The sequence below is a fragment of the Erinaceus europaeus genome, chromosome 12, assembly GCF_950295315.1.
Source record: "Erinaceus europaeus chromosome 12, mEriEur2.1, whole genome shotgun sequence".
In the NCBI taxonomy this organism is placed as follows: Eukaryota; Metazoa; Chordata; class Mammalia; order Eulipotyphla; family Erinaceidae; genus Erinaceus; species Erinaceus europaeus.
This window is the reverse complement of record NC_080173.1, coordinates 75,887,354-75,904,973: the sequence shown is the minus strand read 5'-3', so window position 1 is coordinate 75,904,973 and position 17,620 is coordinate 75,887,354.

The following is a 17,620-nucleotide window of genomic DNA, read 5'->3' as shown; positions in this document are numbered from 1 at the left end:
ATTTACTTTAAAAAAAAAAAGAAAGGGGAGTCAGGCTGTAGCGCAGCGGGTTAAGCACAGGTGGCGCAAAGCACAAGGACCAGCATAAGGATCCCAGTTCGAACCCCGGCTCCCCACCTGCAGGGGAGTCGCTTCACAGGCGGTGAAGCAGGTCTGCAGGTGTCTATCTTTCTCTCCCCCTCTCTGTCTTCCCCTCCTCTCTCCATTTCTCTCTGTCCTATCCAACAACGACAACAACAATAATAACTACAACAATAAAACAACAAGGGCAACAAAAGGGAATAAATAAATAAAATAAATATTTTTTAAAAAATTAAAAAAAAAAAAAGAAAGAAAGAATACATCCATTCTTGCCGCCCTAGCCCTGCCCATCTCTCCAGTTCCTGAGCATGTGCAGTGGCGGCCACCTGCCCTGCTGGCCTGTACTTGGTGTCATCGTTGCCACCTCTGAACTGCTGCGGCACTTTCTGTCTCTGACACATTGATCCCTTCCACTCTGAGCAGCAGTGCTCTGAATGCACCACTCCTGCTAGACTGTAGGTGCTTGAGTAACAAAGACTGTGTTTTATGAACACAACTCTGGGGGCATTGTTGAGTGAACTGAGAATGAAAGTCAGGACTCCTCTGCCACCTGGAGACTATCACTTAGTGGAATTGTAGAGGGAACAGCAGGTGTAGGAGCAGCCAACCAGTGGGGAGATGATGTATCAGGAAGTTGAAAAAGTCATGTATTTTTTCTATGTATTTATTTTATTTTTTAAATTTATTTATTCCCTTTTGTTGCCCTTGTTGTTTTATTGTTGTAGTTATTATTATTGTTGTTGTTGTTGGATAGGACAGAGAGAAATGGAGAGAGGAGGGGAAGACAGAGATGGGGAAAGAAAGACAGACACCTGCAGACCTGCTTCAGCGCTTGTGAAGCGACTCCCCTGCAGGTGGGAGCCAGAGCTCAAACTGGGATCCTTACGCCGGTCCTTGTGCTTTGTACCACCTGTGCTTAACCTGCTGCGCTACAGCCCGACTCCCTTATTTTATTTTTTATAAAGATTTTTTAATATTTACTTGTTCCCTTTTGTTGCCCTTGTTGTTTTATTGTAGTTATTGTTGTTGTTGTTATTGATATCGTTGTTGTTGGATAAGACAGAGAGAAATGGAGAGGGGAAGGGAAGACAGAGGGGGAGAGAAAGACAGACACCTGCTTCACTGCTTGTGAAGTGATACCCCTGCAGGTGGGGAGCCGGGGGCTCGAACCAGGATCCTTATGTATGTATTTATTTTTAATAAATTTTTATTGTCTTGATTTATTGAATAGAGACAGCCAGAAATCGAGAGTATAGGGAGAGATAGAGGAGGAAAGAGACAGAGAGACACCTGCAGCACTGCTTCACCACTCACAAAGCTTTCCCCTTGCAGGTGGACACAGTGGGCTCACACCAGGGCCCTTGTGCATTGTAACATCTGCTCTCAACCAGGTGCCCCACCACCTGGAACCAGTTTTCTATGTTTTTCAAAGGTCATTTATTTATGTAAAGAACAAAGATCAATGACATGTTGCCTCTTTTGTTCAATAAACTTTTGTCATCTTTCAGTAAGTTTCATAATCCCCAGAAGGACATTTTTTTTTTTTTTTTTTTTTGCCTCCATGGTATCACTCGGGCTGGGTACCTGCACTACAAATCCACTGCTCTTTTTTCAATTTTTTGGATAGGACAGAGAGAAATTGAGAGAGGAGGGGAAGATAGAGAGGGAGAGAGACAGACACCCACAGACTTGCTTCACTGTTAGTGAAGTGACCCCCCCTGCAGGTGGGGAGCCAGGAGCTCAGACTAGAATTCTTGAATGAGTCCTTGTGTTTCATACTATGTGCACTTAACCTGGTGTGCACCGTCTGTCCCCCTAGTGACCTGTCTTTAATGGTGAAAAACTCAACAACGTGCTGACTTACAGCCTCATCTGAACTGAACATCATACCACGCACGGAGGTTTGAAGAGAGTGAAACAAGTGGAAATCTGAGAGCACAAGGTAGGTGAGTCTGGTGGATCTGGCCACATATCCCATCCAAACATCAATAAATTTTGACAGGTGGTCAGACTTGTGTGTGGTCTCATGTTGTTATGAGACCTTTATGATTAACATACTCTGGATGTTTCTGGATGATGGACTCATTCAAACTGCCCAATTGCCAGCAGTACACATTCAAATTGATTGTTCAGTTCCTTGGTAGGAACTCAAAAAACACAACATGCCAGCTGAAGGATCCCAGTTTGAGCCCCCAGCTCCCCACCTGCAGGGGAGTCGCTTCACAAGCGGTGAAGCAGGTCTGTAGGTGTCTATCTTTCTCTCCCCCTCTCTGTCTTCCCCTCCTCTCTCCATTTCTCTCTGTCCTATCCAACAACGACAACATCATCATCAACAATAATAATAACTACAACAATAAAAAACAACAAGGGCAACAAGTGGGAAAATAAATAAATAAATATTAAAAAAGAAAACTAGAAAAACACATGTTTAAAATCCCACCACATTGAGAACATGGCCTTCCTCTGATGAATGTCCACTTCCAATGCTGTTTGGGGCAAGTCATCATAACGAGACCCAGATAGTTTGTGTGCCACATTGTTGAAAGCAATCCACTTCTTGTCACCAGTTATCACTCACTTTAAAAAAGAATCATTTCCCTCACATTTAGTGAGCATATGGCTGATGTTTATGTATGCCATCAAATGAACTTCTTTTGAGTTCATGAGGAACCCAACTATCAAGCTTCTTACATATCCCAGCTTCTTCTGGTGGTTGTGAGCACCTGAATGATGGATGTTCAATGTTTCTGCAATCTTTCGAGTCATGTGTCGATGGGCCTCCCTGACTGAAGAGTGTCACTGAGATCAAAATCACCAGCACATCAGCGATGCTGACATTCATGTCGAGCACTGTCACCGTAGACTTTGTGTGATTTTCCACAAGCTTGACACATGATCTTCCCTTTACCAAAGTAAAACAGTAAAATATGGCAAAAATAGTTTGGTCTTCCATCTTCAATTTATAAAATCTCCAAAACTAAACCAAATCATTGTTTGTTTATTGCCTCCAGGGTTATGGCTGGGGCTTGATGCCTGCACTACGAATCCACTGCTCCTGGAGGCCATTTTTCCCATTTTGTTGCCCTTGTTGTTGTTATTGTTATTGTTGTTCCTGGGTAAGACAGAAAGAAACTGAGAGAGGAGGGAAAGACAGATGGGAAGAGAAAATTCTGCACACCTGCTTCACCACCAGGGAAGCCCGGGGCTCGAACCAGAATCCTTACACCAGTCCTTGTGCTTGGCACCGTGTGTACTTAATCTGCTGCGCAACCAGACAGCCCCCTACATTATTTTTTTTTAAATGAAGGTAGAAATGTCACCTGTCAGATGACAGAGCAATGACATACTTCCAAAAATGAACTAGCACTATCTGTTGCAAAAAAAAAAAAAAAAAAAAAGAATCATTATTTTTCCAACAACCCAATAGAAATATCAAATTTTAGGGCTGGGTGGTGGTGCACCTGGTTGAGTGCACATGCTGCAATGTGCTAGGACCCAGGTTCGAGCCCCCAGTCCCCACCTGCAGGGGGAAAGCTTTGTGAGTGGTAAAGCAGGGCTGCAGCTGTCTGTCTCTTTCCCTCTCTGTCTTTCCCTTCCACTCATTTTCGACTGTCTCTATCCAGTAAATAAATAAAGATAATAAAACATTTAAAAAAAGAAATATCAAATTTCAAGAGGCTATGTGAAGCTAATGGGAAATGATAAGACCTGGAAAGCTGCCATGGAGCTACAGTGAGCAGATGACTTCACACCTCAAAGCTAAAATCACTTTTCAGGGTTGGAGAGACAGCTTAACAGGTGGCCTTGTCATATATGTGGTCCTGGTTCCTGACACCACGTGAGAGTGCCATGGCACCAGGAGAAGCTCCAGTGCTATTGTGTCTCTCCTTCTCTGTATATCAGAATGAAAAGGCAACTGGAAGCAGTAAGATTGTGTGTGAGAGTGTGTGTTTTCCTGTGTGCACACATGTGCAAGGTAAATATCAATATATACAAAATTCAATTATATTATATATATGATGAAACAATTTCATCAAAAAGAATAATAAGGCCAGGTGGTGGTGCACCTGGTAGAGAGAACACATCTCCCTGCTGTAGGACCTGGGTTCAAGCCCTCAGTCTCCACCTGCATGGAGAAACTGCATGAGCCATTAGCAGTGGAACACTGCTGCAGTGTTTTTGTCTCTCTCTCTCTCTCTCCCTCTCTCTTTCTCTCCCCTCTTCCCTTTTTTTTTTTTTTTATGCCTGAGGTTCTTATTTTATTTTTTATACAGGTGAGCTCCATGCATGGTGAAGTTGTTTGGCTTTTCATCACAGAGTAAATAAAGACATATAAATGAATGTGTGTGTGTGTAATTTTTAATTTCATAATTTTAACGTAATATTTCATTGTCACCAGGGTTGTCACTGGGGCTCAGTGCCAGCACTATGAATCCATATTAAACCATGTTGTTTTGCACGGGCTATGTTGTTTTCGCCGGGCTGGCTTCACGGGCGGGTAACAGACGACCAGGGACTCATGGTTGAGCTGTAGGCAGTATCTATTCATGCAGGATGCAGCACAATCTAAGACGAGCTAAGCTAAACTCAAGTTCCCTCCCCTCTTCCCTTTGTCCCTTCCTATTTATCTTTGTCTCTATAAGAAAAGACAGTGGCCATTGGGAGTGGTAGAGTCATGCAGGTTTTGAGCCCCAGCAATAACACTGGTGGCAAAAAAGGGGGGTGGACAGGTGGCAGTGCACCGGATTAAGTGCACATAGTATGAAGTGCAAGGACCCACACAAGTATCACAAGTGGTGAAGCAGGTCTGCAGGTGTTTTTCTCTCTCCCTCTCTATCTCCCCCTCCTCTCTCAATTTCTCTATCTTGTCCAATAATAAAAATTAAGAAAAAAAAAAAAAAGGAAAACATGGCCTCCAGGAGCAGTGGATTCGTAGTGCAGGCACCGAGCCCCAAAGATAACCCTGGAGGCAAAAAGAAGGAGGAGGAGGAGAATATGCTTTGGGGAACAAATTCAGTAAATGAAAGAGCTGTAAACTGAAAACACAAAACACTGAAAGAAATTTAGATGGGTTAAATAAATGGAATGCTGAGTCTATCAAAACCTCAGTTTAAAGAAAATTCAGCTTACTTTAAGCAGAAATTAATTAACCCAAAATTCAAACGGAAAAGCAGAGAACCCAGAATGATCAAATCATCTTGAAAACAATGTCAAAAGGGTAATTTTTCCTGGCTTTAAAAATGAATGCAAAGCTACAGAATTAAGACTGTAGTTACTGGTATAAGGCAGACAGATCACTGGAATAGCAGTGAGAGCCTAGAAATGAAGCATTACTTTACAGCCTATTGAATTTATGTTCTTAAGATGTCTGATTACTTTGAAAAGAGACTTTAAGAAGGCCAAGTGGTGGCACACCTGGTTAAGTGAACACATTACAGTGTCCAAGGACCCCGGTTCAAGCCCCTGGTCCCCACCTGCAGGGAGAAAGCTTCACAAGTGGTGAGGCCGGGCTGCAGGTGTCTATCTCTTTCCTTCTCTATTTCCCTACCCCTCTCAATTTCTCTCTGTCTCTATCCAATAGTAAAAATAAATTAAGATATATAAAAAAGAGATTTTTTATATTTATTTATTCCCTTTTGTTGCCCTTGTTGAAAAACAAGATTTAAAAAAGAGATTTAGTGGTGATTAAACTTTGCATCTCTGCAACAGCACACACACACACACACACACACACACACACACACACACACACACACACAACACATACATGTTTGTATATACACATGTTTATACACGTACACATAAGCTTTTATTTTGTCTCCAGAGTCATTGCTGGGGCTCAGTGCCTGCACTATGAATCCACTGCTCCTGGAGGCTGTTTTTTTTGCTTTTTTTTTTTGCCTCAGGGTTATTGCTGGGGCTCAGTGCCTGCACCATGAATCCACTGCTCCTGGAGGCCATTTTTCCCCCTTTTTGTTGCCCTTGTTGTTGTAGCCTTGCTGTGGTTATTATTGCTGTTGTTGTTCTTATCATTATTGTTGTCATTGCTGTTATTGTTGCCGGACAGGACAGAAAGAAATGGAGAGAGGAGGGGAAGACAGAGAGAAGAGAAATATAGACACCTGATGACCTGCTTCACAGGAAGTTAAGTGACCCCCCTGCAGGTGGGGAGCTGGGGGCTCGAAGCAGGATCCTAACGCCCGTCCGTGCGCTTTTGCACCTTGTGCGCTTTTGCACCTTGTGCGCTTAACCCGCTGCGCTACCGCCTGGCCCCCTACACATAAGCTTTTTAAAAATAGGTTTTATGGGGGCCGAGCAGTAGCGCAGCGGGTTAAGTGCACATGTCGTGAAACTCAAGGACCAGAGTAAGGATCCAGTTTGGAGCCCCCGCCTCCCCACCTGCAGGGGAGTCACTTCACAGGCAGTGAAGCAGGTCTGCAGGTGTCTATCTTTCTCTCCTCCTGTCTTTCCCATCTCTTTCGATTTCTCTCTGTCCTATCCAGCAACAACAGCAATGGCAACAATAAAAATAACAACAACAAAGGCAACAAAAATGAGAAAAATGGCCTCCAGGAGCAGTGGATTCGTATTGCTGCCACTGAGCCCCAGCAATAACCCTGGGGGCAAAAAAAAAGTTTTATTTATTTATTTTGGATAGAGACAAAAGGGGAGATAGATAGATAGGTAGATAATGGTTATGTAAAGAGACTCTCATGCCTGAGGCTCTGAAGTCCCAAATTCAATCCCCCGAACCACCATAAACCAGAGTTGAGCAGTGCTCTGTTTAAAAAAGAAAGAAAAAGAGAGAGAGAGAAAGAAAGAAAGAAAGAGGATAGATAGATGATAGGGACACCTGCAGCATTGCTTCACCACTTATGAAGCTTTCCACTACAGGTGGAGACTGGGGTCTTGAACCCAGGCCCTTATGCACTGTAATGCGTGCACTCAGCCAGGTGTGTCACCACATGGCTCCTACACATATGCTTCATAACTGTGGTAAGGTAAGTATAACACAAATTTACCATTTTAAGTGCAGTTCATCAACTTCGAATGCATCTATGTCACTATCATCTAGAACTTTTTGTTCACTTCAAATTGAAATTTTTGTATTTATTACACAGTATTTCTCCATCTCCCCAACCCTCCCTTCTCTCAGTTTCTGTCTCTATCAAATAGATAAATAATGTTTTAAAAAAGGGAAAATAAGAAACAAATGTATATTGTTTATTGTGTAAAATAAAGATTTCTCATGTTGGAGTATGTATCAATATTTCCTTCCTTTTTTTTTTGCCTCCAGGGTTATCACTGGGGCTCGGTGCCTGCACTACAAATCCACTGCTCCTGGAGGCCGTTTTTTCCCTTTTGTTGCCCTTGTTTATTATTGTTGTTGTTGCTGTCATTGTTGTTGGATAGGACAGAGAGAAATCGAGAGATGACAGGAAGACAGAGGGGGAGAGAAAGACAGACACCCGCAGACCTACTTCACTACTGTGAAGCGACCCCCTACAGGTGGAGAACCAGGGACTTGAACCATGATTGTTTTGCCGGTCCTTGCGCTTTGCGCCATGTGCGCTTAACCCGTTGCTATACCGCCTGGCCGCCTATTTCCTTCCTTTTAAAGCCTGACTATTCCGGGAGTCTGGCGGTAGCACAGCGGTTTAAATGCAGTGGGTTAAGCGCAGGTGGCGCAAAGCGCAAGGACCGGAGTAAGAATCCCGGTTCGAGCCCCAGGCTCCCTACCTACAGGGGCGTCTCTTCAGAATTGGTGAAACAGATCTGCAGGTGTCTTTCTCTCCCCTTCTCTATCTTTCCCTCCTCTCTCTATTTCTCTCTATCTTATCTGACAACGACTACAACTGTAAAACAACAAGGGCAGCAAAAGGGAATAAATAAATACATATGTAAAATAAATAAATAAATAAAACCTGACTATTCCATTGTGTATCACATATTGCTTATCTACTCATGGGTATTTGGGTTGTTTTCACCTTTTGGCTACTGTGAATAATGACTAACACTAGTTGATGTATCTCTTCTTTAATTAATTAAATATTTATATTAATTTTTTTTTTTGTCACTATGGTTATCACTGGAGATCAGTGCCTGCATGGCAAATTCACTGCTCCTGGTGTCCATTTCCCTCTCTATTTTATTTAATAAAACAGAGAGAAACTGCATGGGGGCAGGAAGGAAGATAGAGTGGGAGACAGGGGAGACACCTGCAGCACTGTGAAGCTTCCTCCCTGCAGGTAGAAACCAGGGATTTGAACCTGGATCCTTGGTTATGGTAACATGTGTACTCAACTAAGTACACCCCTGCCTGGTCTTGATATAGCTCTTGATATATCTGAATTATTGTCTCTGCTTTCAGATCTTCCATATATATATATCCAAAAATGGAATAGCTGGATCAAATCGTAATCCTGTTTAATTTTTTTTTTCTTACCAGAGCACTGCTCTCTCTGGCTTATTTTGGTGTGGGGGATTGAACCTGGGACTTTGGAGCCTCAGGCTTGAGAGCCTCTTTGCATTAAGCTATCTCCCTCACCTGTTTAATTTTTTTTCTTGAGGAATCCCCACATTATTTTCCATGGCAGCTGCACCATTTCTCATTCCCATTAACAATTCATAAGAGGTGGTTGGGCGGTAGCACAGCAGATTAAGTGTACATGGCGTGAAGTGCAAGAACCAGCACAAGGATCCCAGTTTGAGCCCCCAGCACCCTATCTGAAGGGAGGTTGCTTCGCAAGCAGTGAAGCAGGTCTGCAGGCGTCTATCCTCTCCCCCTCTCTGTCTTCCCCTTCCTGTCCTTCCCTCCTCTCTCCATTTCTCTGTCCTATCCAATAACAAAGACATCAATAACAACAATAATAATAATCACAACAGCAATAAAACAACAAGGGCACCCAACAGGGAAAAAAAAAAGCTTCTAGGAGCAGTAAATTTGTGGTGCAGGCTCCAAGCCCCAGCAACAATCCTAGAGGCAAAAAAAAAAAAAAAAATGCATAAGAGTTCCAGTTTCTTATATTCCAGCCGACATTTATACAATATTTAAATTTTTTAAGTTAAACATAGTTTTGTCAGGACTTTGTAGCAGCAGATTTTAGCTAATTACAGAAAAATGATGACCATATAAACAAATTAGCAAACAAACAGTCAAAGCAGATTTACCTTCTGTTGGAGAAAGTTTGGCTTCCTTTATACATGCTTCCATAAAAAGCAGATTTCTCACTTCTAAATTTTAAGCAGAGCTGTGCCATAAATTTGCTGCCTAAGTGGTATGAAATACGGCCAGTCTGAGAACTTCTTTCTTTACTAAAAGAGGTTTATTCATTCAGTCACTTAAGCAGAGAGAGCAGAACCCCATTCTGGCACGTGGTGCTAGGTCTCTAAACTCGCACACAATCCTGCGCTCCCTGCTGAGCCACCTCCTTGGCCCCTTCCTATTGCTTCCTAGTGTTCTCTTCATTTCATTTTCGAGGGACTTTCAGGACTGAGTCACGATTTGACAGTTATGAAATAAAAAACAAAAGTGAGTGCTGGGAAGACAGCATAACAATTCTGCAAAAGACTCTTGTGCCTGAGGCTCTGAGGTCCCAGGTTCAATCCCCAGCACCACCATAAACCAGAGCTGAGCAGTGCTCTGGTCTTACTCTCTCTCTTTCTCTCCCATCCTTTCTCCTTCTCCTTCATAAATAAATAAATAAATAAAAAATATATATATATATAATTTATTTATAAAATGGAAACACTGATAAGACCATAGGCTAAGAGGGGTACAATTCCCACCACCAAAGCTCCGTATGCCCTTCCCTCCCCTGATAGCTTTCCTATTCTTTATCCCTCTGGGGGTATGGACCCAGGGTCATTATGGGGTGCAGAAGTTGAAGGTCTGGCTTCTGTAATTGCTTCTCCACTGAACATGGGCATTGGCACGTCAATCCATACTCCCAGCCTGCCTCTCTTTCCCTAGTGGGGCAGGGCTCTGAGGGAGTGGAGCTCCAGGACACATTGGTGGGGTCGTCTGTCCAGAGAAGTCCAGTTGACATCATGGTAGCATCTGGACCTGGTGGCCCAGGCAATACTGAGGCGCTCTCTCTTTCTCTCTCTCTCTCTCTCTATATATATGTATATATTTATATACATGTGTATATATATGTTTTTTTTAAATGAGGTCTTTTTTATTTTTGGTGGAACCAGGGCTTTAGGATCGCACAATTTCATTTCTCTGTCCTTTTTTTCAAAGAGAAAGAGACAGAGGGATATGGAGAGGGAGAAATAGCAAGCACCAACACTTTCACTTTTACCATAGCACTTCCCTTGTGGTGCCAGGGGGCATATATGGGTATTTTCCCTGGAAATTCAGGCATTTTAACCACTAGCTATCCCTGTGGCCCCGAGACAAGGACATCATACACAGAACAAGTTTGCAATAGTTCCTCTAGGATCTAGGCGGTAGTACACCCAGTTGAGTACACATGTTACAGTACCCAAGGACCCAGATTCAAACCGTCAGTCCCCACCTGCAGGGGGGAAAAGTTTGGAAGAGGTGAAGCAGTGCTGCAGATATCTCTGTCTCTCTCCCTATCTCCTCCTGCCTTCTCAATTTCTCTCTGTGCTCTGCCTGTGGAGCAATTTCCAAAGTCACTATGGGCATCTTTTTAGAAGAATCAACTTCAGTTCTTTCTGATAGTGTCCCTTTTCGTCACTTTTCTACTTTTTTTTCATCACCTGCGGGGGAAAGCTTCATGAGTTGTGAAGCAGGGCTGCAGGTGTCTCTTTGTCTGTTATCTCCCCACTCCTAATTTATGTCTCTATCCAATAATAAATAAGATATTATTGTTATTACTGGGTTGTTGAAAAGTCATAACGTATTTTCCTGTGTTTTCCGTGACTTTTTGTTGACAACACAATACTTTATTCAGTCTGTGTTTGCTTAGTTTTCTTCATGGTTTACCAGTCTTGCACTAGAGATTTGCTTTTAATGTTTTTACTTCGGTGAGACTCTGTTAACAGGTAACAGTCAACAGTTTTCTCAATATTTATTATTTTTTTTTACCAGGGCACTGCTTAACTCTGACTTAAGGTGGTGGGGGGATTGAACCTGGGACTTTGGAGCCTCAGTCGTGAGAGTCTCTTTGCATAACCACTATGCTATCTACCATCGCCCCTGAAAAGTTATTTTTTCATGGCTTCAAGTTAAATTATAGTAGTGCTCAAATGTACCAAATGCTATTATAATTCCATGTTGCAATTATTTCCTCTCAAAATTTGGACTATATCACTCTGTTGTTGGACTCTATCAATTGTTGCTATTGAGAAGTAGGCCATTAATTTCTTATTTTTAGGCAACCACCTTTTTTTTTTCCTTCTTACATTTAAGAACTCCTCTCTGTTATCAGGTTTGTTTTTTTTTTTAATTTACAACTCATTTGGAATAGGATAGCTTTCAAAATATATTAAGAACCCCTTCAACATAAGAAAAAAAGTTAAATGGACAGATTATCTAAATATATATTTCCAAAGGAGGTGAACAGATGGCACACACAAATAGGAAGACGTGTTCAGTATCAACAAGCAAATCAAAACTCTAGTGAGAAATCACTACACATTTGTTGGAATGGCTTTTATGAGAAAGACAAATTGTAGTGGTAATGTAAATGACTGCCTATCTGTGGAAAACAGTATGATAGGTCCCCCAAATTTAAATTGATATGATCCAACAATTCTGCACTATTTATCTAAAGAAAATGGGACGTGGGTGGTAGTGCAGCAGATTAAGCGCAGGTGGCGAAAAGCACAAGGACCGGCGTAAGGATCCCGGTTTGAGCCCCTGGCTCCCCACCTGCAGGGGAGTCGCTTCACAAGTGGTGAAGCAGATCTGCAGGTGTCTCTCTTTATCTCCCCCTTGTCTCCAGTTCTCTCTGTCTTATCCAACAACGATATCAACAACAACAATAACTACAATAAAACAACAAGGGCAACAAAAGGGAATAAATAAACATTATAAAAAAATGAAAACACAGGCCAGGTGGTGGTGAACCTGACTAGGTGCTCACATTAAAATGTGCAAGGCCCCAGGTTCAAGCCCCAAGGTCCCTACCTGCAGAGGAAAAGCTTCACAAGTGGTGAAGCAGTACTGTACGTGTCTCTCTGTCTCTCTCCCTCTCTTTTAAAAATTTATTTATTATTGGATAGACAGAAATCGTCTCGCTCCCTCTTTCCCTTTCCCTTCTCAACTTCTCTGTCTTTATCCAATAGTAAATAAAATATTTAAATAAATAAACTAAAAAAACCACTAAATTGAAACGATACATGGGGGCCAGGTGATGGCGCACCTGGTTGAGTGCACATTATAATGCACAAGGACCTGGGTTCAAGCCCCTAGGGAAAGCTTTGCAAGTGGTGAAGCAGTGCTGCATGTGTTTGTCTCTCCCTCTAACTTCCCTTCCCTCTAAATTTTGGGCTGTCTCTATTCAACAAATAAATAAAGATAATTAAAGAATTTAAAAAAGAAAAGATCTATGCACATTCATGTTCACTGTAGCAGCACTTAGAATAACCAAGAAATATAAACAGCTCAAGTTTTCATGGGTAAAACTTGAAAGCAAAAGAAAAAAATGTAATTTATGTTATGTATGTGAATAATAAGGAATGCAATAAAATATGACTTAACCATGGCCCAGGATGCGGTGCAGGGGATAAAGCTCTGGGCTAGAGAAAATGAGGTTCCAAGTTGGATCCTGACAGTGCATATACCAGAGTGATGATTTGCTTCTTGCTCACTCTCTCTCTCTCTCTTTCTTGTTAATAAATTAACCTTTAAAAAAAAAAGAAGGAAAGAGGGGCTAGGTGGTGGTGCACCTGGCTGAGCACACGTGTTACAGTGTGCAAGGACCTGGGTTTGAGCTCTGGTTCCCACCTGTAAGGGAGAAGCTTTGTGAGTGGTGAAATAGGGCTGCAGGTGTCTCTCTGTCTCTTCCTATTTCTCCCTTCCCTCTCAATTTCCGGCTGTCTCTACACAATAAATAAATAATCATAAGAAAAAACTAAAAAAAAAAAAAGAAATAAGAAACTATAGAACCTTGGCTGGGAGGTGGTAATAATGATAGAAGCCTCAACTTCCAGGCACAAGGCTCTGAGTTTGATCTCTTGTACTGCATATGTCAGAGTGCTGCTCTCATCTCTCTCTTCCTAACTTTTGTGAAATAGAATAAATCTAGAGAGGAATAAATAAATAAATAAATAAATAAATAAAAGGGTAGGGGTAGATAGCATAATGATTATGCAAAGAGACTCTCATGCCTGTGGCCCCTAAGTCTCAGGTTCAATCCCCTGCACCACCATAAGCCAGAACTGAGCAGTGCTCTGGTAGAAAGAAAGACGGATTCGGGCAGTAGTGCAGCGGGTTAAGCACACGTGGCGCAAAGCACAAGGGGCTAAAGGATCCCGGTTCGAGCCCCTGGCTCCCCACCTGCAGGGGAGTCGCTTCACAGGTGGTGAAGCAGGTATCTTTCTCTCCCCTTCTGTCTTCCCCATCTCTCTCCAATTCTCTCTGTCCTATCTAACAACGACATCATCAACAACAATAACTACAACAACAATAAAAAAACAAGGGCAACAAAAGGGAAAAGAAATATATAGGTCAAACATATGGCAAAGCAGTTCACTATCCAAGTGAGATATTTTTCCAGCCCAAATTTTAGTTACGAGAGAGGGGGAGGGGGGAGGAGGGAGGGGAGGAGGGGGAAGCGGGAGAGGGAGAACCAGAGCATCATTCTGTCATATGTGATCATGTGATACTGGGTGTTCTACCTATTGCCCAATCTCCTGAGCTGTGCTTAACACACAAACTGTTTCTGTGTCTTATCCAGAAAGAGAGAGAGAGAGCAGAGGCCAGTGCCCAGGGACTCAGGATGTCATGCTTGCAAGTCCTGCACCACCTCCTAATATCTTTTATTTTCCATGCGTTTGTGCGTTTCTATTGCATGAATGTAATGTATACTGGGTAATTTTCCATAGGTTTTACTTTGTATTTTCTTTGGCTGTGTTTAATCACCTGTTTATCTTATCCATTCTATTTTTATTTCCAATGACTTTTTTTCCACTTAAGTTTTATTTTTCAAATGTATCTGGCTGTAATTCAATGACATTTATGCCTTGACTTTTTTTGATAACTTTCTTGACTTTCCCAAGTATTTTATTCTACTTCAAAATATTTATCAGTAAGAGAACCAGCTCTCACTTGGGCATATGTGGTGTCCACCGCTCTCCCTATTGTTTTTATTATACCATCTCCACCTCCTGGGCTGTATTATTGGATATTTTATTTTTGTAATTGTTTTTTAAATTATTATTTTTAATTTACTTATTGGAGAAAGCCAGAAATCGAGAGGAATGGAGAGGAAGAGAGGGAGAGAGAGGGGATCAGGCAGTAGCACACTGGGTTAAGCGCACATAGTACGAAGCACAAGGACACACATAAGGATCCTGGTTCAAGCCCCTGGCTCCCCACTTGCAGGTCTGCAGGTGTTTATCTTTCTCTCTCTCCTTCTCTGTCTTCCCCTCCAGTTTCAATTTCTCTCTGTCCTATCCAAAAAACCAAACCAAAACCAAACCAAACCAAACCAAACCAAACCAAACCAAACCAAACCAAACCAAAACAAAACACAGGAGCAGTGTATTTGTAGTGCTGCCCTGAGCCCCAGTGATAACCCTGGAGGAAAAAAAAAAAGAAAAAGAAAAGGGAGAGGAGCTGGGTGGCAGTGCACCTGATTGAGTGCACGTGTTACAATGTGTAAGGATCTGGGTTTGAGCCCCCAGTCCCCACCTGCTGGGGCAAAGCAGGTCTGCAGGTGTCTTTCAGTCTCTCCCTATCACCCATCCCCACTTGATTTCTGGCTGTCTCTATCCAATCAATAAATAAATATAATTTTAAAAATTGAAAAAAAGGGAGACAAATGGTGCAGCACTTTCCTCTGCAGGTGGGGACTGAAGGTTTGAACCTGGGTCCTTGCTTATAGTAACCTGTGCACTCAACCAGGTATGTCACCACTCAGCCCCAATATTTTAAAGTATAGTCCTTTTTAAAAATTTTTTTGTTTTTTAAATTATTTTTGTTTATTATCTTTTGTTGCCCTTGTTTTATTGTTGTTATTGATGTCGTCATTGTTGGATAGGACAGAGAAATGGAGAGGGGAGGGGAAGACAGGGGGAGAGAAAGATAGACACCTGCAGACTTGCTTCGCTGCCTTTGAGGTGGCTCCCCTGCAGGTGAGGAGCTGGGGGCTCAAACCCGGATGCTTACACTAGTCCTTGCCCTTCGTGCCAGGTGCTCTTAACCCGCTGCTCTACAGCCCAACTCCCAAGTATAGTAATTTAAAAAAATGTCCTTCCCCTCACCCCACCAGAGCACTGCTCAGCTCTGGTTTATGGTGGTGCTCGGGATTTGCACTTGGGACTTTTGGAGGCTTAGGTACTAAATCTTTTTTGCATAATTTCCCAGTCCTAAACATATACTTAATTTTTTTGGGGGGGATTTTAAAAAAAATATTTATTTTATTTATTTATTCCCTTTTGTTGCCCTTGTTGTTTTATTGTTGTAGTTATTATTGTTGTTGTCATTGTTGGATAGGACAGAGAGAAATGAAGAGGAGGGGAAGACAGAGAGGAGGAGAGAAAGATAGACACCTGCAGACCTGCTTCACCGCCTGTGAAGCGACTCCCCTGCAGGTGGGGAGCCGGGGTTCGAACCGGGATCCTTATGCCGGTCCTTGTGCTTTGCGCCACCTGCGCTTAACCCGCTGCGCTACAGCCCGACTCCCAATTTTTTTTTTTTAATAGGACAGAGAGAAATTGAGAAGGGAGGGTGAGACAGATCTCGAGAGATACTTACAGTACTGTTGAAGCTTCCCCCTTTCAGGTGGGGATCAGGGACTTGAAGCCGGGTCCTTGAACATATAACGTGGGATTAACTAGCTGCACCACCACCCAGCCCTTGAAGTTGCTATCTACCTAGCCCTTTTAATAGTTAGCTTTATTATTTTTAAATTTTTATTGGGGGATAGCAAGATAACCCATCTGGGAAGGCACCTACTTTACCATGTGTGCTACCAGCATTTGAGTCCCTGCACCCTTGTTGTAAGAAGTTTTAGTGCTGTGGTTTCTCTTTGTCTTTTTTGCCTCCAGGGTTATTGCTGGTGCTCCGTATTGGCACTATGAATTCACTGCTCCTGCAGCCATTCCTCACCACCCTCATTCTTTTGGATAGGACAGAGAGAAATTGAGAGGTGAGCAGAAGATAGAGAGGGAGAAAGATACCTGCAGACCTGCTTCATCACTTCGCTTGTGAAATGACCCCCCTGAAGGTGGGGATCCTAGCACTTCATATTATGTGTGCTTAACTCAGTGCACCACCACCTGACCCCCTTACTCCCCATGGTTTTTGTATGAAAAAAGTTGACCTGGGACAGCAAAACTCCAGCAATGAAAAAAAAAAGTAAATTAAGAGTTTTACTGGGGAAATGTTGTTTTAGGCTAGCTTTTCTTTCAAAGATTTGTGTGTGTTGTCTGCGTTCCTTCTTTCAATTTTTAAAAAAATTTTTTTAGTATCTTTATTTATTGGATAGAGACAGCCAGAAATTGAGAAGGTAGGGGAGACAGAGAGGGAGAGAGACAGAGAGACACCTGCAGACCTGCTTCACCCTTTGTGAAGCTTTCCCCTTGCAGGTGGGAACTGGGGGCTCAAACCCGGGTCCTTAAGCACTGTAACCTGTGCGCTCAACCAGGTGCGCCACCATCCGGCCCCTCAATTTTTTTTTTAAGGATTTTATTTATTAGTGAGAAAGATAAGAGGACAGACAGAAAGAACCAGAACTCTGGTACATGTGCTGCGGGGGATTGAACTCAGGACCTCATGCTTGAGAGTCCAGTGCTTTATCTACTGCGCCACCTCCCAGACCACTCTGTTTCTACCTTAAAAACTCAGTTTAGGGGGGTCAGGTGGTCAGCACAGCGGGTTAAGCACAGGTGGCACAAAGCGCAAGGACCAATTTAAAGATCCTGGTTCGAGCCCCTGGCTCCCCACCTGCAGGGGACACCAGCTGTTTGAGCCCCTGGCTCCCCACCAGCTGATAGACACCAGCAGGTCTGCAGGTGTCTATCTTTCTCTGTTCCTCTGTCCTACCCAACAACAATGACAGCAGTGACAACAACAATCACAACAATGATAAAACAACAAGGGCAACAAAAGGGAAGAAACAGCCTCCAGGAGCAGTGGATTTGTGGTGACTGAGTCCTAGCGATAACCCTGGAGGCAAAATAAAATAAAATAAACAAACAAAAAGACTCAGTTTAGTTGGTGTAGTGCACCAAAGTAAAAGACTCTGGGGTGGGAAAAGTTCTTGGAAAAGGATGACAGAGGACATAGTGGGGGTTGTAAAAAAACAAAACAAAACTCAGTTTAGTGGGGGCTAGGTGGTGGCGCACCTGATTAAGAACACACACTATAGTGCTCAAGGACCCAGGTTCAAGCCCCTGG